The 23,672-nt window shown below is 41.2% G+C and overlaps 2 pseudogenes; both read left to right on the top strand.

Moving 5' to 3' along the window:
- On the top strand, positions 1–3,848 carry LOC143616875 (putative disease resistance RPP13-like protein 1; annotated as a pseudogene).
- A 10,487-nt stretch (positions 3,849–14,335) lies between these two features.
- LOC143616876 (uncharacterized) lies at positions 14,336–16,485 on the top strand (annotated as a pseudogene).
- Positions 16,486–23,672: the final 7,187 nt, after the last annotated feature.

Below are 23,672 nucleotides of genomic sequence, written 5' to 3' on the forward strand. Positions count from 1 at the left end.
ATGGCTGAAATCATTGCTTCTGAACTCCTGAAATTTGTTTTTAAGAAGCTGGCCTCTGAAGCCTTGAAGACGTATGCTCGGTCCCAAAGAATTCATTCAGAGCTCGAGAAACTAGAGAGCACACTGATCCAGATCAAGTATCTGCTTAATGATGCTTCTCAGAAGGAAATCACTGATGAAAATGTTAAGCGGTGGCTCATTGGTCTCCAACACCTGGCTTACGACATAGATGACATTCTAGATGATTTAGCAATCGAAGATACATGTCGTGAGCTCGACCGGAAATCTGGAGCCATCACCAGTAAGGTAAGAAGGCTCGTCCCAACTTGTTGCATTAATTTATCACTAAGTCAGAGGATGCATCAAAAGTTGGTTAAAGTTACAACAAAATTTGAAGATCTGTTAAACGAAAATACGCGTTTACGTCTAGGTCTGATTGTAAAAGATGAGAAGTCGAAAAGAATGTATCATACCTCTTTGGTAGATACATCTGGTATAGTTGGGAGGCAAAAGGAAAAAAAGGAATTGCTCATGAAGCTATTTTCTGATGAGACACGTAATCAGAACTTTAGCATCGTGCCCATAGTTGGTATGGGCGGAATAGGCAAAACCACTCTAGCTAGACTTTTGTACGACGATGAGGAAGTTAAGCAGCACTTTGAACTCATGGCTTGGGTTTGTGTCTCTGATCAGTTTGATATCTTTAATAGAAGCAAAGTCATTTTTCAATCTGTGAATGGGGAAAACAAGGAATTTGAAGATTTAAATTTACTTCAAGTAGATCTTAGAAATCAATTAAAGGAGAAAAGATTTTTGATAGTATTAGATGATGTTTGGAGCGAAAGTTATGAGGAGTGGGAGACCCTAGTGACCCCTTTTCAGGCATGTGCTCCCGGAAGTAAAGTTATTATGACAACCCGGAAGGTGTAATTGCTAAACAAGCTGGGTTATGGTAATCTAAACCATCTACACACACTACTACATGACGATGCTCTCTCGTTATTTGCTCAACATGCGCTGGGAAAAAATAACGTTAATTCACATCAAATCCTCAGGCCATACGGTGAAGGCATTGTGAGAAAATGTGATGGTCTGCCTTTGGCTTTAAGAGTACTTGGAAGGTTATTGAGGACAAAAACTGAAGAAGAGGAGTGGAAGGAGCAGAATAGTGAGATTTGGAGGTTAGGGAAAAAAGATGCGATTGTCCCGGCTCTTAGACTCAGCTACCATGATCTTTCTGCATCTTTGAAACAATTGTTTGCATACTGCTCCTTGTTCCCCAAGAACTTTGTGTTTACCAAAATGAATTTGAGTTTCCTTTGGATGGCTGAAGGCTTTTTGCATGATTCATCGCCAAACAAGTCAATGGAACGCTTAGGTGATGAATATTTTGAGGAGTTGTTGTCAAGGTCAATGTTTCAACATGCACCTAATCACAAAGGTTTGTCGTGATGCATGACTTGCTGAATGACTTGGCCATATCTGTTGCTGGAGAATTCTTTTTAAGGTTAGACGATGATATGGTGAAGGATGTTAGAAATGAGACTTTGGAAAAGTACCGCCATATGTCATTTGTTCATGAAGGATTTGTAGCTTGCTCAAAGTTCAAGCCATTCAGCGAGCTAAAAGTTTAAGAACATTCTTAGCAGTTAAAACGGAAGATCGTTGGGGACGGTTCTACTTATCTAGTAAGATTCTTGTTGACTTGCTTCCCAAATTAACAATGTTAAGGGTTCTAAGTTTGAGTGATTATTGCATAAGCGAGGTGCCAGAGACCATTTCCAGTTTGAAGCACCTCCGGTATCTTAATTTATCTAGAACCCTAATCACACATTTACTAGAAAATGTCGGCAATCTCTTCAATTTGCAAACATTACTCCTTTTGGATGTAGCAACTTAAGTAAGTTGCCTGATAACTTCTCAAAGCTTAAAAACTTGCAGCATTTGGATATTAGTAATAGTCCGCTTCTGAATAAGCTCCCATTAGGGATTGGCCAATTGAAAAGCCTACAAACTCTCTCAAAAATCTTTGTTGAATGAGATAACGGCTTTGCAATAACCACGCTTAAAGATCTCACAAATCTTAATGGGAATACTCATATCAAGGGGCTGGAGAAAGTGGAAATGGCAGGGCATGCAAGGGAGGCAAACTTATTGCAAAAGAGGTTTAGTGGGTTGAAGCTAGAATGGAGTTGTGTGTTTGACGGTTCTCGAAAGGAATCTCTTGAAAAGGAGATCCTCAGTTTGTTAAAGCCTCATAATGATAGTTTGCAAAGGCTTGGAATAGTATCATATGGGGGCATAGCGTTTCCTAACTGGGTTGGGGATCCATCATTTCTTCAGTTGATTAGCATGTCGATATGTGGTTGTAAAAACTGTACATCTTTACCACCACTTGGGCGGTAACCGTCACTTAAGACGTTGTTTATTGAAGACATGGATGGCGTGAAAGCTATGGGTTAGAGTTAACTGGGAGTCATCTAGCATTCCCTTCACTTGAATTTTTTGTACTAAAAAATATGAAGAGGTTGGAAGTATGGTCAACTGATATTGGGGTTTTGTTGTTTCCATGCCTTAGAAAGCTAGTTATAATAAATTGTCCTAATTTGGTTCAAGTGTCAGTTGAAGCACTACCTTCGTTGAATGATCTAGAAATATTTAAATGTGATAGCTGTGTTAAGAAAGCTGGTTCAAGTAGCTTCAAGAGTCAAAAGGTTGGTAATAGAAAGTATTTCAGGGCTTAATGATGTGGTGTGGAGAGGTGTTATCGAATATCTTGGAGCAGTTGAATATTTAAGTATAAAAAAATGTAACGAGTTAAGATACCTGTGGGAATCAAAGGCAAGTAAGGCTCTTATAAAATTAAGGAATTTGGATGTAGGATTGTCAAAGTTTGCTGAGACTAGGAAAGAAAGAGGAAGAGGAGGAGGAGGATGAGGATTGTTGGAGCAACCACATAGCAACTCTTAGGCAATTAAAAATAAGAAAATGTGAGAGTATGGAGCATTGCAGGTGTCCAAATAACATTGAGGACTTGCTAATCGCAGATTGTAAATCCATTATATCTTTTTCATTCCCGACAACAGGAGGTCAGAAGCTCAAGTCTTTTCGCATTATCGATTGTAACAACCTGCTAGAAAAGGAGCTAATATTATTCAAAGGAGATAATAGTACTAGGGTGCTTATTAACAACCAAAGCATGCCAATGTTTGATGGTGTAGCGTTAGTAAAGTGGCTAAATCTGACAACCATCCATAAGTTGAGTCACTTCACTCACCTCACCTTCTTGGCAATTTCTGATTGTCCAAATTTAAAATCATTTCCTGACCACGAGTTGCCTACTCTCACCTCGTTAGCATCTCTGTTTATAGTCAATTGCCCGTATAGATGCCTCCTTTCCACGTGGATTTTGGCCTCCCAGAACGCATACCCTTGCCATAGGAGGGTTGAAGAAGCCCATCTTAGAGTGGGGCCCACAGAATTTCCCAACCTCAGTTGTCAAACTAGCCTTATGGAGTGGGGAGTCAGATGATGTGAGCAGGTGTAGTCAGTTGTCTCATCTTCCTCCTTCATCCCTCACTTCTCTTTCCATTAGGAGATTTAACAAACTGAAATCACTATCAGTGGGACTCCAACGCCTCACTTCCCTCCAACATCTCTCTATATTGGAATGCCCAAAGCTGAGGGATATGCCCGACATTCTGATGCCTTCACTTTTGAGTTTAATTATCAGAAAATGCCCAAATCTAGAAACAAAGTGCAGTAGAAGAGGAGGCTCATATTGGTCCCGCATCTCTCATATCCCCTGCATCACAATAGACCCAAAATTACCTCCACTCAGTTTTTAACTACAGAACTGCGTTCACCCTACAAATTGTAAGTACTATTCCAAAACTGAATACATTATTACTTCAAAGAAGTGCAAGTGATTACTTGATGACTTCAGATTAATAATAGAAGTGCAAGTGCAAGTCCACAGGGCACAACACTGATGCATGCCACCATTTGAAGGATGCAATTGAAAAAGATGTGAAATCAGGCAAGTTGGCTCACCTGGTGAAAAACCCAAGACCAGAAAATGAACAACCAGAAGGAGCCTCAGCCAGCAAAAAGTTCAAAAGAATCTGTGTAGCCGAGGGAGGAAGGCAAGGGCAAAGATCAAGAAAGAGAAGCGCGCAAGTCCAAGGAGATTGGCGCGAGCAACAAGTAATTTTCCCAAGAATCAGGGGAGGCCTTTCTATCAGCAGTCCTCTAGTCATCACTACACACATTGCTCATTATGAAGTGTCAAAAGTCCTGGTGGACACTGGCAGTGAATCAGACATCATGTATGAGCAATGTTTCAGGAAGTTGGATCCGGCAGACCAAGCAAGGCTCGAAATTGTGAATGCACCAATCTCTGGTGTTTCAAACGAAATCATTCACCCCCTAGGTCAAATACAATTTGAACTAACTATGGGGGATGAGAAACACAAGCGAGCCGAAATTGTCAACTTCTTGGTCTTGCCCACCACTTCATGCCACAATATGATCTTGGGTAGAGGAACGATTGCCCAATTCAACGCCATACCGTCGCCAGCGCACGGCGCGTTGGGGTTCCCAACACCAACAGGTGTAACGTTCGTATACCGAGATCATTTGTGCGCAGTGACAAGTACACCGCGGGAAGGGAGAATGAAACTTCCAATGGCAGACAACGCGCCAGAGGAATGGATTCTCAACCCAAAATTCCCGGAGCAAACAATCACAATTGGAGCTACGATATCAGACGACATGAGGTTGAGAATGAAAAGATTGCTCACAACATATAACATATATGTCGGTCTTCGCGTGGCAACACTCTGATATGACTGGGGTTCCGCGAGACCTGGCGCAACATTCTCTCAACACGTTCAAGTCTGTAGAGCCAATTGCTCAAAAGAAGAGAGTCATGGGGGATGAGAAGGCGAAGGCCATGAATGAGCAAGTTGAGGATCTACTGCGCGCAAACATCATCCGCCCGATACGATACCAGACATGGGTAGCAAATCCTGTGATGGTAAAGAAGAGCAACGGGTCATGGAGGATGTGCATTGACTTCAAGGACCTCAACAAAGCATGTCCAAAAGATTGTTACCCCCTCCCAAACATCGACGCAAAGGTGGACTCGGTGGCGCCATTCAAGTTCAAATGTTTCCTGGATGCCTACAAGGGCTATCACCAAATTCAAATGGCACCACAAGATGAGGACAAGACTGCCTTCAGAACCGACAAGGGTGTTTTTTGTTACACAAAAATGCCCTTTGGTTTGAAGAATGCAGGAGCCACCTACCAAAGACTTATGGATGTTGTTTTCAACGAGCAAATTGGAAGAAACCTAGAAGTCTACGTGGATGATTTGGTGATTAAAAGCAGGGAGGAAAAACAAATGCTCAAAGACATCGAAGAAACCCTTTCGCGCCTAAAGGAAGTAAACATGAAGCTCAACCCGAGCAAATGCACTTTCGGCGTACAAGAGGGGAAATTTCTAGGTGTAATGGTCACCAAGGATGGGTTCAAGGTGAACCCAGAGAAGGTGGAGGCCATCCTTGACATGCCCTCGCCATCCACCATGAAAGAAGTTCAAAAGTTGAATGGTAGATTGGTATCAATCAACAGGTTCCTAGCGAACCATGCAAGCAAATCTACCCCATTCGTTAACACACTGAGAAATTGCCTAAAGAAAAGCCAACTCAAGTGGACTCCTGAGGCCGAGCAAGCTTTCAGTGAGATAAAAGAATGTTTGATAAATCTGTCCGCGCTCACAGCTCCACTTCCTGGTTAAACTTTGACATTGTACCTGTCAGCAGGAGAGCGCGCCATCGGCGCAGTATTGTTGGTGGATCGCAAGGGAATCCAAACACCAATATATTATGTGAGTCGGATGCTGACAGATCCTGAGACGCGCTACTCCATCATGGAAAAGTTAGTTTTGTCACTAACACACGCGTCGCGCAAGCTTCATAGATATTTCAATGGTCATCCTATTGAAGTTCTGACTGGTTACAACATCCAGCAAGTCTTGCGGCGTCCCGCGCTCTCAGGAAGGCTGACAAAATGGGCGCTGGAATTAGGAGAGCACACGATCGCCTATAAGCCCCGTCCAGCAATAAAGGGACAAGTCTTAGCTGATTTCATCATAGAAATCCCTGAAGGAAAAATTGAAGAGGCTCAGCGCGAGGTAGATCCTCCGCGAGCCAATGATGAAGAGAATGTTTGGAGATTATTCACTGATGGAGCTTCAAACAACGAAGGGTCTGGCGCAGGCCTCAAACTGGTGGATCCAGAAAATCATGAGTATACTTATGCAATCAGGTTGGATTTCAAGAGCACCAACAATGAAGCTGAGTATGAAGCCCTGCTGGCTGGCCTGCGCATCGCGCACAAATTCGGAGTTAAAAAGCTAGAGGCCCATGTTGATTCATACTTGGTAGCAGCACAGGTCAATGGCCTTTATGATGCCAAGGAGAACACCATGCCTCTGTATCTAGAGCAGGCGAAAAAGCTCATCGAGCAATTTGACTTCTTCAGAATCATACATATTCCGCGCAGTGAAAACAAGTCTGCTGACGCGCTGAGTAAGATGGCATCAACCAGCTTCGATCACTTTGGCAAAGATGTCAGGGTAGAAGTAATGAGCAACCCGTCGGTGGGAGCGAAGTCTGTCCTGGTAATTCATACAACCCCTTCATCATGGATAACTCCAATAATGGAATTCTTGAAGGAGGGAAAGGTACCGGACGATCGCGCGCAGGCGAGAAAGATAAGACACAAGTCGCAGAACTATGAACTGCTTGATGGTACATTATATCGACGCTCTTATCTTGGACCACTCATGAAATGCCTAGATGCTGAGGAAGCAAGCTATGTGATCAGAGAGATACACGAAGGAATCTGTGGAATACATGCTGGCCCGCGCATGGTGGTTGCCAAGGCAATGAGCGCAGGTTACTATTGGCCAGGCATGTACTTGGACGCGTTAAAAGAGATCCAAAAATGCAAAGCGTGTTAGAGCTATGCGCCAAACACCATGCGGCCAAAGAACAACTTGATTCCGGTAACCTCCGCATGGCCTTTCCACAAATGGGCAATCGATATTGTGGGTCCCCTACCGCAAGCGCAAGGGCGAGTAAAATTTTTGGTAGTGGCAGTAGACTATTTCACAAAATGGGTCGAAGCCAAGCCACTAGCAAAAATCACAGCCGAGGCGATGAAGCAGTTTATTTGGAGCCACATCATATGCCGTTTTGGCATTCCCATGGAAATTGTGAGCGACAATGGCAAGCAATTCACGGACAAGAAGATATCCAGTTGGCTCAAGGAATTGCGCATCAACCAAATTTTCACTTCAGTATACCACCCTTAGGGGAATGGCCAAGTGGAGCGCGCGAACCAAAGCTTGCTAAATGGGCTGAAGAAAAGGTTGGAGGGAGAATCCCATTCTTGGGTCGACGAGCTACCTAATGTCCTGTGGGCGCACAGGACATTAAGCAAAACCAGCAATGGCGAATCCCCGTTCAGCCTAACCTATGGAACGGAGGCTATGATTCCAGCAGAAATTGGATGCCCATCCCATAGAGTGCTCATGATGAACAAGATTGATAACGAGCGCGAAAGGAGGTTGGATCTCAACTTGCTTGAAGGGCGCAGAGAGGCGGCTATCATCAGTGAAGCCAAATACAAGAAAAAACTGGAAAAATATTACAATCAGCGCGTGAAAGAATGCCACTTCAAGAAGAATGATTTTGTCCTTCGAAACAATGAAGCTAGCCGCGCGATACCCCCGGGAAAGATGTCCCCCAATTGGGAAGGACCTTATCAAGTCTCGGAAGAATTGGGAAAAGGCGCATACGCTTTAAAAGATTTGAATGGAAAGAAGATCCCGCGCGCATGGAACGCAGCACAGCTTAGAAAATGTTTCATGTAAAAATTGTCAAGTTTGTAATCAAGGCTTTTTAAGCCATTATGAATAATGATACGCGCTATCTTCTCTTAATGTGTGTTCTATTACTTTTTGCATACATGTTTCACACTTCCCTTTATTAATTTTGAGCAATATGACAACATTGTATTGACATCAAAACAAAAATAAAACGAAGTAAAACATACATGCGCGAGCTTCAAGCTCAAACGCGTTAACGAGTTTTAACTCTAAAACGTCAGGGCCTTAGCCCAATAATATGAGCCTTAGCTCAGGGCCTTAGCCCAATAATGTGAGCCTTAGCTCAAATCACTCACAACATCCATCCTACATGCTGCGCAGCCTGACCATAAAAATACCTAAGCACAACTAAGGCAAAGCACATGCCAAAACATAGTTGTTAAGGTCTCAGGTCGAGGTCGCGCATGGAATTGTAATGGATATCAGAGTAACACACTGACACGTAAAGGCTAAAAAAACTCATAATTCCCTATAATAAATGCGCGATAACGTCGCGCAAAAGAGGAATAATGAAACGCCAAAGCACGTGTCAACATAGTCAGGATATTGCAAAATCACTTACAAATATGACAAGGATTAAGTAAAATAATTTCCTTACAACCTTGTTCTTATTTCAACGTGCAAGCATATCTTATATTCAATAAGCAAACATGCAATATAAAGAGATGAATGGGGAATGCGCAAGATGCGAATAAGGGAAAAACAAATTTCATTCCAAAGCATTGAAGTTTACAAGTTTACAAGATGATGAGATACAAACTACAAATAAAAAAAAAAAAACATGAAGGGCTTCTCAAGTCTCCACGTCGACGTCAGCCTCTTCATCGCCCTCCTCATCACCGCCCTCAGCATCTGGCGCAGCCCGCTCCTCGTCATCTCCAAACTGACCATAGTCAAGATGTTCGTCCGGAATGGAGTCTTCTATCACAATAGTGTCAGGAGCGGGTCCTTTGGCCACGCCAGAGCCGCTAGCAGGGGCAGCATTCCCCGCGCCATCATCGCCGCCACCAGCCCCTTCACACTCATCAAGTAGCTTCTTTAGCGCGCCGAGGTCGGGCTGGTCAGCAAGCGCGGCTATCTGCAAATCATAAGAAAAAGTATGAGTACAAAAAGACTTGGAAAATAAGTCAAGGTAAACTCATTAAGGTTAAAATACCTGCCCAAGGATGGGAATGGGAGTATTCAAATACTTCTCCCCCATCTCGGCCATGTCCGCGCAGACAACGTCGAGATGATAAGGGTAGTCGGATGGGTTCTTCTTCAGCACGCTATATTCACAACCATCCTTGAACCCTTCAGCTCGACCCACCAAGCGCGAGGCAGCGTTGCAATCCATCACAAGGGTCTGAAAATCGTCTGAGTATTTCATCGCGTAAGCGCAACGAGTCATACCCTGTGAGATTAGCCATTGGCGATCCTGCGCGAGGGAAGAAACAGACGTCTCAAGAGCAGGAATCTGAGAGTTTAACAACTCAACAGTTTCCTTGGTCTGTTTCAGCTCCTCTCTGTCGGACGCTACTGCCGCCAAGGCCTCTTCCCTTTCCGCTCGCGCAGCATCGAGTGCTTCCTGGCTAGACGCTGCCGTCGCCAAGGCTTCATCTTTCTCTGCCCGCGCGGCCGCAAGCTTTTTCTTCAGGCGCGCAACCTCACTCTCCAATGATGATTTGTCAGTTATAGACTGCACAAGAGCTTGGTCACGCGCCTCCGCGTCCAGCTCCAAGTCGCGCACTCGCCGCGCGTACTTGGCCGCGTCCGCCTCGGCCGCCTGTAGCTTCTCCCGCGCAACCTGTAGCTCATGCCCGCGCTTCACAAAGGCAGCGTTGGCACTTGCTCGGTTTTCGCTGAGCTCTGCTTGGAGTCTCTCAGTTCTCTCTCGAGCATCAGAAAGATTCCAAGCAGATACTTTAGCCTCTTGCTTGGCTTCCGCAAGAGCATCACGTACCTTTACGTAATCATAGCGAAGCTCTTGGGAGGCAGCAAAGAAAGCCGACCCAGCGAACAGATGGTCATTGAGCAAGTCCACGCGAGCGCGGTCCTCCTGAAACCTCCTTTCAGCTGGAGGCACAGAATGAGCCCAGAAGTCCTCGCACACACCCATGGACTGAAATGAGCTGTCCTCAGTAATATTCCATCTCGGGCGGTAAATGTGATCGGCTTCCTGCAAACACAAAGTAATGATCTAAGTCATCAAAACTCTAATATGGAAGTCCGCGCAGCGGAGCAAAACGAACTTATACCTGCGGGGAGCAAGCAGAAAAGTCAGCGCCAGCCCCACGAGAAGACTACGCCGCGAAATCTCGTGGCGCTGCAGGGCTGGCGCGGCCGCCGTCGGAGTCTTCAAGTTGAACCTCCTCATCTTCCTTTGAAACATGCCTTTTCTCCTGCGACCTGGAAGAACCAAAACCAGTCTCGAGAAGGAGGGCTGCGCACAGGAGGAGGTGAGGGAGGTCTCGACGCCGCCAGATCGGCGCGTAAAACGGCCTCCTGCTCCTTAGTAATCCCGATGAGGGGAGATTCAGCGCTTGCAGGAGCAGGAGCAGAACCAACGGCGCTGGCACCGGCGCCAGCAGTGCCGCCAGCAGCTTGTACGCCAGCTATGACTCCTATGAAAAAATCAACAAAAAGAAATGGTTCATGACTTGACCTAAAAGAAAAAAGTCAGAAAATAAAAGCGCAATACATACCTTGGCGCACCGCCGTTCGCGAGTTAAACATCGCCATGAAGTCCATTCTCCCCCTTTTTGGGGGTAAAACAGGGGACTTCGAAGTGACCTCCGGCGCAGCCTCGGCACCTTGTTGCGCCTGAGGTTGATCCACCAAGGTCGCCGGCTCTACAAACATTTGAGTGAGCAAAGATTCATTAATAATTCTATCAGAATCGCGCTCATAAAACCATAAAGTATAAACAAAGTATACCTGTCGAAGAGGAAACAGCAGGCGCAGCGCCGCTTCCCTTTTCTGCCGCGCGAAGGGAGGAGGTGGCGGCTCCATACCTCGTGTGGACAGGAGGTCTGCCCACATTTTGAGGCAAGGAAGACAAGGAAAACTTGGAGGTAAACTCCTGGGTTTTCTCAAGTCCCTTCGCCTGAGTAGGAGGATCCTGAGCAACAGGGGCATCATCTTTCTTCTGTTTCTTACTGGCCCCTGCGCCAGTTTTCCCTTTAGCTTTACGCTTTAGTTGGGGCACCTCAGCCTCCTCCTCCTCCTCTTCCGCGAGCTCCAGCTCGTAGTTTTCGAGCGCATCTACAATACGTGCAACAGAAATGTTAACCAAATTTGGTATTATAAAGGCATAAGCATAAGTACAAAGGCTTACCAGGCGCGTCGCTGTCAAAGCGAAATCCCAGATCAACAGGGATGAACATGTCATCGAAGCGATCGGGGAAGCCAACTTCCCCAGCGCCCAGCGCGACAGAGCCACCCTCCATATACTCATCATAGGCGGCGTGGACATACTCCTTGCTTACTGCACAAAACAAGACAAATGATATCAGCAAAACGAATTATATCCGCGCAGAAGTAATGCAATGAGTTAATAACTTACACAAGCCGTCAACTTGGATAACAGGCTCAGTCGCGCTGTCGGCCCACCTCCTGCTCATACCAACCCCCACCAGCGCCTCCTCGCAAATGTTCTTGGCGGGGGATGGTTCAGCAGTCAACTTTTTAACCCAGGCGCCAGTTGGGTTCTTGAAGACACCCACATCTGCGGGCGCAGAAGAGATCGCGCGCTTGGTCATGCGGATGGGGATCACACCAGCCTTAATATAGAAAAATCTCTCAGACCAGTCATGAAGGCTCTTGAAGGAAACAGTGCAGCACTTGACCCTCTGACTGCGAGGAATAAATGAGAACCAAGAATCTTGGATCTTTGGCTTATAAAAAAACTGAAAGCGCCGAGGGGTGGGCTCCTCGCGCTGAGATTTGCACATGAACTCAAAGTGAGACATGCGCACAAGTCCAAATGGATGGACTTGGGATATGTGAATCCCATAGAATCGAAGCAGCGCACCCACAAACCTTGTCATCGGGAGACGAAGGTTGCAGTGGGTGAAAAAATGGCAATACAGGGAGATATAGCCGGTGGGCGGATCCGCCGCCGTTTGCCCAGCCGCCGGCAGCATGCAGCCATACTCAGGGAGAAAACCCTGAGAGGCGATAAGACTGTCAAAATCGGACTGCCTCAGTTTACAGGGGATCTCATCCCACTTCTTCACTGCCTTGACCTTCCCCACCTCCTCCGATGAGGCCTCGGCAGCCATTTTCCCCTTGCCGGTCTTCTTCAAAGTAGACATTACTAACGACTTCACACGGCGTTGGCTGGGGGAGATTGTGGTGTCTGGGCTATCAGATATACAACTGTAAAATCGGACAGAGGATACTTCAAGAACGGAAGTCTGGAAGCAATAGACAGGCAATCGGAACAAAATGGAAGGAAAAAGCTCTGAAATAACAAGGAAGATGAAGGATAAAAACTCAAAGGGCTTGCTTTTATAGGCCCAGGAGAGAGAGAAATTGGTACTGATCAGACTTCACGCGCCCCCACTCGCAGGTGTAAGCCAACGCGAGCGCGACACGTGTCCCTGACACTGTGTGAGGGGACACGAAAGGGAACGAAACAGGTACTGCCAGAGTTCACGCGCCACCACTCGCAGGTGTAAGCCAACGCGAGCGCGACACGTGTTCCTGACACTGTGTGAGGGGACATGAAAGGCAACTGTAGCACCTCGAGCACACGAAAAGTCTGACACGTCTCCATCTCTGACGCATGTCAGCAACAACCAACCACGTACAGGGACGATTCGTTTCAACCAAAAGGATAGAATTTCGCGCAACGATGAGCAATAAGAAGAAAAAGACAAACCCTATTAAAAGAGCAAACTATTAAGTCTAATATCTATCTTACCTCGCTCGCGCGAGACAAGACACACATTAGACTGGGGGGGCTTGAAGAGGTATGTACCCGCCTCAACACCGAGCGAGGCGGGTCAACCCACAAGACATAGACAAGAGGCTTGAAATCAAGATATTATGAAGGCACAAAGCCAAAACCTATGCGCATGGCGCATATCACATGCTCATGCATCACATATGCTCATGCATCATACATGCTCACGCATATCACATCTGCGCATGGCGCATCCGCGCGTGGCGTATATTACATATGCTTGTGCATATCACATCTGCGCATGAAACATCTGCGCGTGAGAATAAAGAGAAGACCTCGCGCATCCTCAGGATAAGCGCATATCACACATGCACATAATCAACCTCGTCCTTATCCAAATCAGGATAAGGACAACCTTGATTGTGCACGTCAGACAACCTTCCAGAAGGTATCCTTTAAGGAATAAGAATATGCTGATGTTGACAGCTACCAATGAAAGGTGGACAACTCAGCAAAACCCATGTGCTACCACGTGATTGCACATGGGTCAGGTAAAATACCTGGGTCAAAGAATAATCAATGAAAAAGCACCAGGTGTCCTATGGACACGTGGCACAAAGCAATAGGAGGAGGCCAAAAAGGCCCTAATTGGGTCTGAGCCCAATCATTGGAAACCCTAGCACTATAAATACCACATCAACTCCACAAGGAGAGGTACGCCATATTACGCAATATTAAGCAATATTAAGCAATACAAGCTAGAAAATACATTCCAATTCCTTACTCACTCTCAGATTATTATCTTCTCCTACAATCTCTTATTCTCACACCGGAGGGTTACCCCAAAGAGGACCCCTTTGTCCCTTTCTGAGGGGTAAGTTTACGGTGCTGTTCATTTTGTAGGTGGAAGAACTCGTACTCCGGAGAACCATCGGTGAAATAGCATAATCACACCCGAGGAAAGTTGATCGTCTACCAGTGAGCCAATCCACGCTTCTTCACCCATCACAGCCTGTTTAAAGGCAAACGTGTTAACCCGAAGGGGTTCTCATTATATATTTGTGAAATTGTTGCGAATAGAAGCTTTATTTTGTCCCTTTATGCTTACATTTGAAAACTTTTAGTTTTCTGAAAATATATGATTTGAACAGATGTCAACCGAATTAAGTTATTTGTAAACTCAGCTAAACTTTATTTAATTCTTTCAACCAATGGGCCGTGTTGTGTCAAATTTCTGGGAACATGACCCATTCAACCCCACTAGCTTTATAACTAATAAAATCATATGCACTATTGACTGCAGTCTCGCTCTTAACATTGAAACAGACCCGTAAAAATGCCTGTCTTATTTAAACGCGTATAGATTAAAATATTTGTGATTCAAAACATAATTACTCACTATATTTTTTCTTTTATTCCTCATCTGCAGACGTATCACCTGTTACTTATGACTCCATTAATTGTTACACGACTTCTATAACTATGAAATGGATGATTCAAGAATTCCCCCTCTTCTTGCAGGTTTGTTTTTAATTTATAAGTTTCTTTGGAAACGTTTATTATGTTTTTTTTAACTATTGCACGCATTTGTAACAGAACCTGGCACTGTTTGGTGCACTTTTGTTTTTCAATGGAATGAAGAGTGTGGTTCCAAGGAAGTTAGTGAGGAAGAAGCCTATAAAACCAAGACAACTTAGATTCTTTGTTTGATTGTTGAATGGTAAGTACTTTCGTTAGAATGTGCTTCCAAAGATTCTTTCTAGAACGTTTTTGGTTTGTAATTCTCATTTGTTGGATGTATTTCTGATTTCACTGTTATCAACTCTTAATTGAGTATTTTAGTTTATAAACCATCTTTGATTTATAAAGTTATTGGATAAGTTGTCAACAACAGTGTGCGAAAATGATGACCACCGATATGTCTATAATCTCTTGTCACGTTTAAAATTTCATTATAAACTTGGTTATGAAATTTATGGACGCCTAGAAGTGTATCAGTCATCACAGTCAACGAGATTCCGTGATTCACCGCTTGAAAAAGCTCTTTTTCTCAGGCTGCATTATTCTTGTCCACCATCCATTTAGGTGGATCCAAAATCTATGACTAGAGCTCGAAACTAGAGAGGACACTGACCCAGATCCAGTCCCTGCTTAACGATGCTTCTCAGAAGGAAATAACCGATAAAGCTGTTCAACAGTGGCTTAAGATCTCCAGCATCTGGCTTACGACATCGATGACTTACTTGATGTTTTGGCAACTGACGCCATGCATCGTGAGTACGACCAGCAAGCTGGAGCCATCACAAGCAAGGTAAGAAGGCTTGTCCCAACTTGTTGCATAAATATATCACTAAGTCAGAGGATGCATCACAAGTTACTTAATAGATAAATAAAAATAGATAAATATAAGAAAAAATAGTTATTTAATATATTTATATTTAGTTATCGATAAAAACAAGATATACAAATTAATAATATATTTAATCTAGATTAAATGAAATCCATGATTTAGTATATTACTTATTAAAGTTAATTCAAATTATTTTCTATCTGAGTTGAATTCAAAATCTTGAATTTGAATTGATTTATTCGCGAGGAGCTGGATGAGAAGAAACTCTCACGTCCGGTTCTGTAGTAGAGATGGAATTCAAAAAAAACCATCAACTATAACCCCAAAAGAACCAGATTCCGTAAACAACATAGAGGAAGAATGAAGGGAATGTCTTATCGAGGTAATACTATTTGCTTTGGTAAATACGCTCTTTAGGCACTTGAACCCGCTTGGATCACATCTAGACAAATAGAAGCGGGTCGACGAGCAATGACACGAAATGCACGTCGCGGTGGAAAAATATGGGTCCGTATATTTCCAGATAAACCAGTTACAGTAAGGCCCGCTGAAACACGTATGGGTTCAGGTAAAGGCTCTCCCGAATATTGGGTAGCTGTTGTTAAACCAGGTCGAATCCTTTATGAAATGGGTGGAGTAACAGAAAATATAGCCAGAAGGGCTATTTCAATAGCAGCGTCTAAAATGCCAATACGAGCTCAATTCATTATTTCGGGATAAAAAAGAAATAGGCCTTAAAAATAGCGGGTGCAGGTTTCTTTTTTTGAACAAATAATATTTCTTTTTTTCTTCGAACTTTGTATTGTAAAAAACAGATCAAAAAATAAAAAAATAAAAAAATAAAATGATATGATTCAACCTCAGACCCATTTGAATGTAGCAGATAACAGCGGGGCTCGAGAATTGATGTGTATTCGAATCATAGGAGCTAGCAATCGTCGATATGCTCATATTGGTGACGTTATTGTTGCTGTGATCAAAGACGCAGTTCCAAACATGCCTCTAGAAAGATCAGAAGTGGTCAGAGCTGTAATTGTACGTACTTGTAAAGAACTTAAACGTGACAACGGTATGATAATACGATATGATGACAATACTGCAGTTGTGATTGATCAAGAAGGAAATCCAAAAGGAACTCGAGTTTTTGGTGCGATTGCCCGAGAATTGAGACAGTTCAATTTTACTAAAATAGTTTCATTAGCTCCCGAGGTATTATAAAACGAGACCACGATATGGTTATAGGTTATAGTAGGGTATTTAAAATAAATAGATCAAGATTCATTTAGTAGATTTTGTCTCACGTATATACCTTTCAAAATGAATATTCATAGTTTCTAAAAAAAATACGTAAAAAAGCATGTTGATTATATCCAAATTTGGAGGCACCAATCATTTTAATTAATCATGGGTAGTGATACTATTGCTGACATAATAACCTCTATACGAAATGCCGATATGTATAGAAAAACGTGGTTCGAGTAGCATTTACTAATATCAGCCAAAGTATTGTTAAAATACTTTTACGAGAGGGTTTTATCGAAAACGTGAGAAAACATCGAGAAAACAACAAATATTTTTTGGTTTTAACCCTACGACATAGAAGGAATAAGAAACGTACTTATCGAAATCTTTTAAATTTAAAACGGATAAGTCGGCCGGGTCTCCGAATCTATTCTAACTATCAAAGAATTCCTAGAATTTTAGGCGGGATGGGCGTTGTAATTCTTTCTACCTCTCGGGGTATAATGACAGACCGAGACGCTCGACTAGAAAGAATAGACGGAGAAATTTTGTGTTATATATGGTAATCTTTCTAATATCCGAATTGAATAGGAAACTTCTTTTTTGTGAAAAAGAAAAGATAAGGGGTGGGTTGTCTAATAGGGTTCTTCCTCCACTAGTTGATACTTCAAGGAGGTTTTACCTGGAATGAAAGAAAAAAAATGGATTCATGAAGGTTTAATTACTGAATCGCTTCCCAACGGCATGTTCCGGGTTCGTTTAGATAATGAAGATATGATTCTAGGTTATGTTTCAGGAAAGATCCGACGTAGTTTTATAAGAATATTGCCATGAGATAGAGTCAAAATTGAAGTAAGTCGTTATGATTCAACCAGAGGTCGTATAATTTATCGACTCCGCAACAAAGATTCGAAAGATTAGGTGTTTTCACTATTTCTTTCGCGGAAATACGATTTGAAATCGAAAATATCAAGAAACTTATTTTCTTCCAAGAAATGGATTCAAAATTAAAGTAAGGAGTGGCAAATATGAAAATAAGAGCTTCTGTTCGTAAAATTTGTGAAAAATGTCGACTAATCCGTCGTCGGGGACGAATTATAGTAATTTGTTCAAACCCAAGACATAAACAAAGACAAGGATAATAAGACTCGTTAAAGACCCAATATACAAATAAAATATACAAATAAGAAGGGGGGTCTTTTTTTACATGAAATGGATATATCCATATATCTCTGATTCAAATTTATGAGATGATAAAATATGGCAAAAGCTATACAGAAAAAGAGTTCACGTGGACGTACTAGTTCACGTAAGAGTATACGTAAAATACCAAAGGGGGTTATTCATATTCAAGCAAGTTTCAATAATACCATTGTGACTGTTACAGATGTACGAGGGCGAGTGGTTTCTTGGTCCTCTGCTGGTACTTGTGGCTTCAAAGTTACAAGAAGAGGGACGCCGTTTGCTGCTCAAACCGCAGTGGCAAATGCTATTCGTGCAGTAGTAGATCAAGGTATGCAACGAGCAGAAGTCATGATTAAAGGTCCCGGTATCGGAAGAGACGCAGCATTACGAGCTATTCGCAGAAGTGGTATACTATTAACTTTCGTACGGGATGTAACCCCTATGCCACATAATGGCTGTTGACCCCCGAAAAAAAGACGTGTGTAGAAAAAAATTGAAGAGATTTCAATAGCAAGAGAAACAAGAGAAATAAATGATTCAATGATCAGATCAAATAATATTATTATGGTTCGAGAGAAAATAACAGTATCTACTCGGACACTACAGTGGAAGTGTGTTGAATCAGCAGCAGACAGTAAGCGTATTTTATATGGGCGCTTTATTCTGTCTCCACTTATGAAAGGTCAAGCAGACACAATAGGCATTGCGATGCGAAGAGCTTTGCTTGGAGAAATCGAAGGAACATGTATCACACGCACAAAATCTGAGAAAATCTCACACGAATATTCTACCATAATGGGTATTCAAGAATCAGTACATGAAATTTTAATGAATTTGAAAGAAATCGTATTGAGAAGTAATCTCTATGGAACTTGTGAGGCGTCTATTTGTGTCAGGGGCCCTGGATATGTAACTGCTCAAGATATCATCTTACCGCCTTATGTAGAAATTGTCGATAATACACAGCATATAGCTAGCTTAACGGAACCCATTGAGTTGGTCATTGGATTACAAATAGAGAAGAATCGCGGATATCTTATAAAAGCGCCAAATACCTTTGAAGATGGAAGTTATCCTATAGATCCTGTATTCATTCCTGTTCGAAATGTGAATCATAGTATTCATTCTTATGAAAATGGTAACAAAGAGATACTATTTCTCGAAATATGGACAAATGGAAGTTTAACTCCTAAATAAGCACTTCACGAAGCCTCCCGGAATTTGATTGATTTATTGATTCCCTTTTTACATACCAAAGAAGAAAATTTCAATTTAGAGTACAATCAACACATAGTTCCTTTACCCCCTTTTACCTTTTATGATAAATTGGCTAAACTAACAAAAAAAGAAAAAAAAATGGCGTTGAAATCGATTTTTATTGACCAATCAGAATTGCCTCCCAAAATCTATAATTGCCTCAAAAGGTCCAAGATATATACATTATTGGACCTTTTGAATAACAGTCAAGAAGATCTTATGAAAATGGAACATTTTTGCATAGAAGATGTCAAACAAATTTTAGGGATTCTAGAAAAAAATTTCGTAATTGATTTACCGAAAAATCAGTTTTAAACCCATTGGATTTTTTTCATATTTTTTTAATAATTTAGAAAAGGGCCGAAACGAAAATAGGTTTTGAATCTTTAGGACAATTAATATATTCGGAATCAACATAGATTCATAATTTAATTGAATAGATGTATCTTGGGAGAATTCACTTTGAAGCGACTGTTCCCTAGATACATATGTCGTGATATTTTATTTCACAATTGAATCAATTTAAAAAAGACCTAAAGTTAGGGATTTATCAATAGGTAATGTTGCACCAATACCCAACCAAAGGGCCACTGCAGTACCAATCAAAAATACGGTTGTCGCTACTGGACGACGAAATGGATTTTGGAATTTATTAACATTCTCTAAAAAGGGTACTGTTAATAATCCCGCGGGTACTGATGCTATTAACAGAACACCCAATAATTTATTGGGTACTGTACGAAGTATTTGAAATACGGGAAAGAAATACCATTCGGGTAATATTTCCAAAGGAGTTGCAAACGGATCTGCCGGTTCACCAATCATTGATGGTTCTAGAACCGCTAATCCTACGTTACATGCAATACTACCTAGAATTACTGCCGGAAAAATATATAAAAGATCGTTGGGCCATGTGGGCTCCCCGTAATAATTATGACCCATACCTTTAGCCAATTTAGCTCTTAATACAGGATCATTCAAGTCAGGTTTTTTTGTTATTGGGATAGGTGAATTCTTATAGATCCATCTCCCGGAGGAACCGGACATGATCATTTTTCATCATCCGGCTCGAGCAAGAATAAAAAGAACTAACTGAATCCATATAAATGTTATCTAGACACCCGTATATACGATATATGGATGCTTTTATGTAAGTAAAATAAAAATTTGACTGGATTCTTTTTTCTGGAGTTGAAACTATCAAGTGCAAAAAATGAAGCTCTTACAAATAAATACTCAATACCCAAGTAGGCTTATAAACTAGATCGTGATCTGATCAATTGCTTTTTGGGTCGTCTCAGACCTTAGGATTGGTGTTTATCCCCAAAATTTTTAGAGACCTTTTATAAATACACAAAGGATTTACTAGTTACTAATACAGCCCAGTCTCTGTTCTTCTTTAGACCCCTTTTTTACTCCGATAGTATCATAGATTGCGCCAATGCAGAGGAAATGAATGCATATTACAACCAAATTTGAAGATCTGCTAAATGAAAAAACGCGTCTAGGTTTAATTGTAAAAGGTGAAAAGCAAAAAAGAAGTTATCAGACCTCTTTGGTAGATACACCTGTTATTGTTGGACGGAAAAAAGAAGAGAAAGAATTGCTCATAGAGCTATTTGAGGATGGGCCATCATGTGATCAGAACTTTACCGTTGTGCCCATAGTTGGTATGGGTGGGTTGGCCAAAACCACTCTGGCTAGACTTTTGTATGACGGTGAGGAAGTTATGAAGCACTTCGAACTCAAGGCATGGGTTTGTGTCTCTGATCAGTCTGATATCTTTAATATAAGCAAAGTTATCTTACAATCTGTCAAGGGGGGAAAGGGTAAGATTTTAGGATTTTGGTTTATGTATATTATTATAGATAGATAGATGATTAAGCTTAAAGGTACGAGCTTGGTTTTATAAAGCCCAAGGTGCATCTAGACAATAAGATTTAGAGGCGAAGTGCAAAAGGGTACCGCTTTTTTTACACGAGACAAAATGTATTTGTATAACTTTTTTTTATTTCTCATAGATTTTCACTATCACATATCCAAAACTTGACCGCAACTAAGCTTCATATATATGACTCGATACATAAATAGCCTATGTATAAGCTAAACTGCTATATATACAGCATTTGATGTACAAATTAAAGCTTCTCATGTAAATGAGCATGCTTCCAAACTGAGCCCCAAGCCGTTTTTCAGTGTGCCATGTCCACCTTTATTGCGCTTTTTAAGTTAGTAGCGAGAGCCTTGTCCTCCTTTTTAAAATCCAAGTCATGACTTATGCGGTAAAATCACGCACCTTTTTTTTTACGCATTCAAACTAAAATCCCACGAAATACATTTTTTAGAGTTTGATATAACACATTATTGTGACTTATCAACTCTACATTGCATAATATCTTCTTTTATAATAAACGCCTTCTTAAGTATTCATATATACAGTGGCGCAGCTTTGTTTCCACCCCCCCTGTTTTTCCGGTCGGTAATGTATATTTTCCGATATTCAGCTGAAAATTTTTATAGGTATATAGCTCGCCCCCACCCCCCCCCCCCCCCCGGATTGTTTTTATACGTATTGAGCTCGCCCCCCTAAAAATATTTTCTCCATAAAATAATACTGGTTCCCACTGATTTTATTTTATAAAAACCCAACATTTGGTTTTATTTTATATAAAGTCTACTTGTTATTTTTTAAAGAAATCCCAAACTTTAAGGGCTTGTATTGTTAATATGCTAAAGTTGTTAAATTAATAAAATATAACAAATAACAAGTGACGGTTGGTTTGAATTAGGTTACTACCTTCGTGCTACTCCAGACAGCCAAAATCCAAACGGCAACAACAGCTGCACTGCTGCAACCTGCAGCAGCGATCGTCCAGGGTCCACACGTCTCTGCTGACCGCTGCGCCACTGTCTCCGCCAGCGCCCAGCGGCCCCAGCCGACTGGAATACAGAGCCCGACATTCGTGATTCGTAACCGGTAATACTTAATTTGGGTTGAAATTAGAGTCGAGTTGGGTTAAAATAGGGTCGTTTTTGTATGAACTAAGAATCGAATTTGGTTAAAATTATTAAATTAGGTTCGAATCGTACTGTTACTTTTTTATGAACTCAGAACTCGATTTGTATGAACTCAGAGCCTGCTTGTATGAACTCAGAATTACTGAATTAATATTGTAATTTAACCGAATCGTTTTGTTGCTTTTTTATTATTAGGTAATAGGTATATCATGGGAAAGACGAAAACTCTTCATTCTTTTTTCAAAAGAAATGCCAAAAGCTTCAACAAGTGAGCTGGGCTGCTTTGTAATTCTTCAATCAGGTACTGATTTACATAGAAAAAGAAATTGCTGAAACATTTGATTCAGAGTCCATAATCAATAAATTCAAAGATCTTAAAGGTCGTCGGACTGCTTTGTAATTCTTCAATCAGGTACTCATTCTCAGATTTTCTTAAATATTTTAGGTCTTTCGTTGTTGACAAAGTATGTATTCGTTTTTTTGTAAGAACGGTCTTTTGAATGAATGAAGAAAAATTAGTTATTTAGATTTTATATTGTTTGACTTAACCTGACCCGAACCGCTGACTCGAAAATTTGTATATTGTTTGACTTTGACCGACTCAAACCGAACCGCTGACCCAAAAATTTTTGGATCAATAACTTCGGCCCCCCCCCCCCCCCCCCCCGATAATTTTGTTCAAGCTTCGCCACTTCATATATATACCCACAATATTATTTTATGTTGATCATGGTAAAGGCCAAACATTTTTGCCTTTAGTAACTTAATAGTGTGTAAAAACAGCTTTGACCATATATACATGACGGTCGTTTTATCAAAATAATGAGATTGGTATTACCAAAATAATGCGTCACTAACAAAACAAGAAAGCTAGAATATATCGCACTTTTATTAAAAGAAATAGGTGTTATTGGAAGAAGATCCGAAGTAATCGCTTAACTTAATGTTTGTGAGAATGTATTTTGACAAATTATAAATTATAGTAATTAAAGTGACAAATCAAACGCCCAACCGACCAAACGAGACCGGACGGCACCTCCAATCTCCAATGCACATATATATCATTTTAATGTGCGTGTGTGTATATATATCTCTTTCTAACTTCTATTATTTCAAACATTAATCAGTTAACTGGAGTGAACCATATGCATCCAACCATTATTTTTATAAAAGAAAATAATCATTCTCTTTCTCAATTATTAACTTTCTTTTTCTTTAGAGTAGAGGTCCCTTTTCAAGGTTAATGCACCCTCCATGTCTTTTTTTACTTCAAATTTTCTTTTTGGCCCACATGCTTCCGATCTGGGTGCCACCGATAATAGGCGGGTCACATTTCTTTTTATTATTACATTTTAAATAAATGTTACAGTTTGTATAAATGCATTTTCATACTATAATTAGTTTATTAATGTTTTTAGAAATATGTTTTCAAAACTTATAAATTCCTGTAAATATTATAAAATAAAGGTATATCTATAATTTATTAGTATGTGCGCGTATATTGTGCTCTGTTTGGTTATATGATATTGACTTTATTTAATTTCAAAGTATTTAATACGTAAAAGATAGTATATTTGGATTATTAACTTTAAACTATGTAATAGTTGAATATAATTTATTATACATATTTTCATTTTATTATAAAATATTTTGCTAAATTTATTAATGCTAGCTGTTGTGAAACATTAATGTAAAAAATAGTATATACTCAATTAAAACATATAAACAATTGCAAGGATGGTACCAAAACACTGACTGGAGGAACTATAAAC

The sequence above is a fragment of the Bidens hawaiensis genome, unplaced genomic scaffold (assembly GCF_021521415.1).
Source record: "Bidens hawaiensis isolate Kalapana, Puna unplaced genomic scaffold, B.hawaiensis_p1.1 tig00050220_1, whole genome shotgun sequence".
In the NCBI taxonomy this organism is placed as follows: domain Eukaryota; kingdom Viridiplantae; phylum Streptophyta; class Magnoliopsida; order Asterales; family Asteraceae; genus Bidens; species Bidens hawaiensis.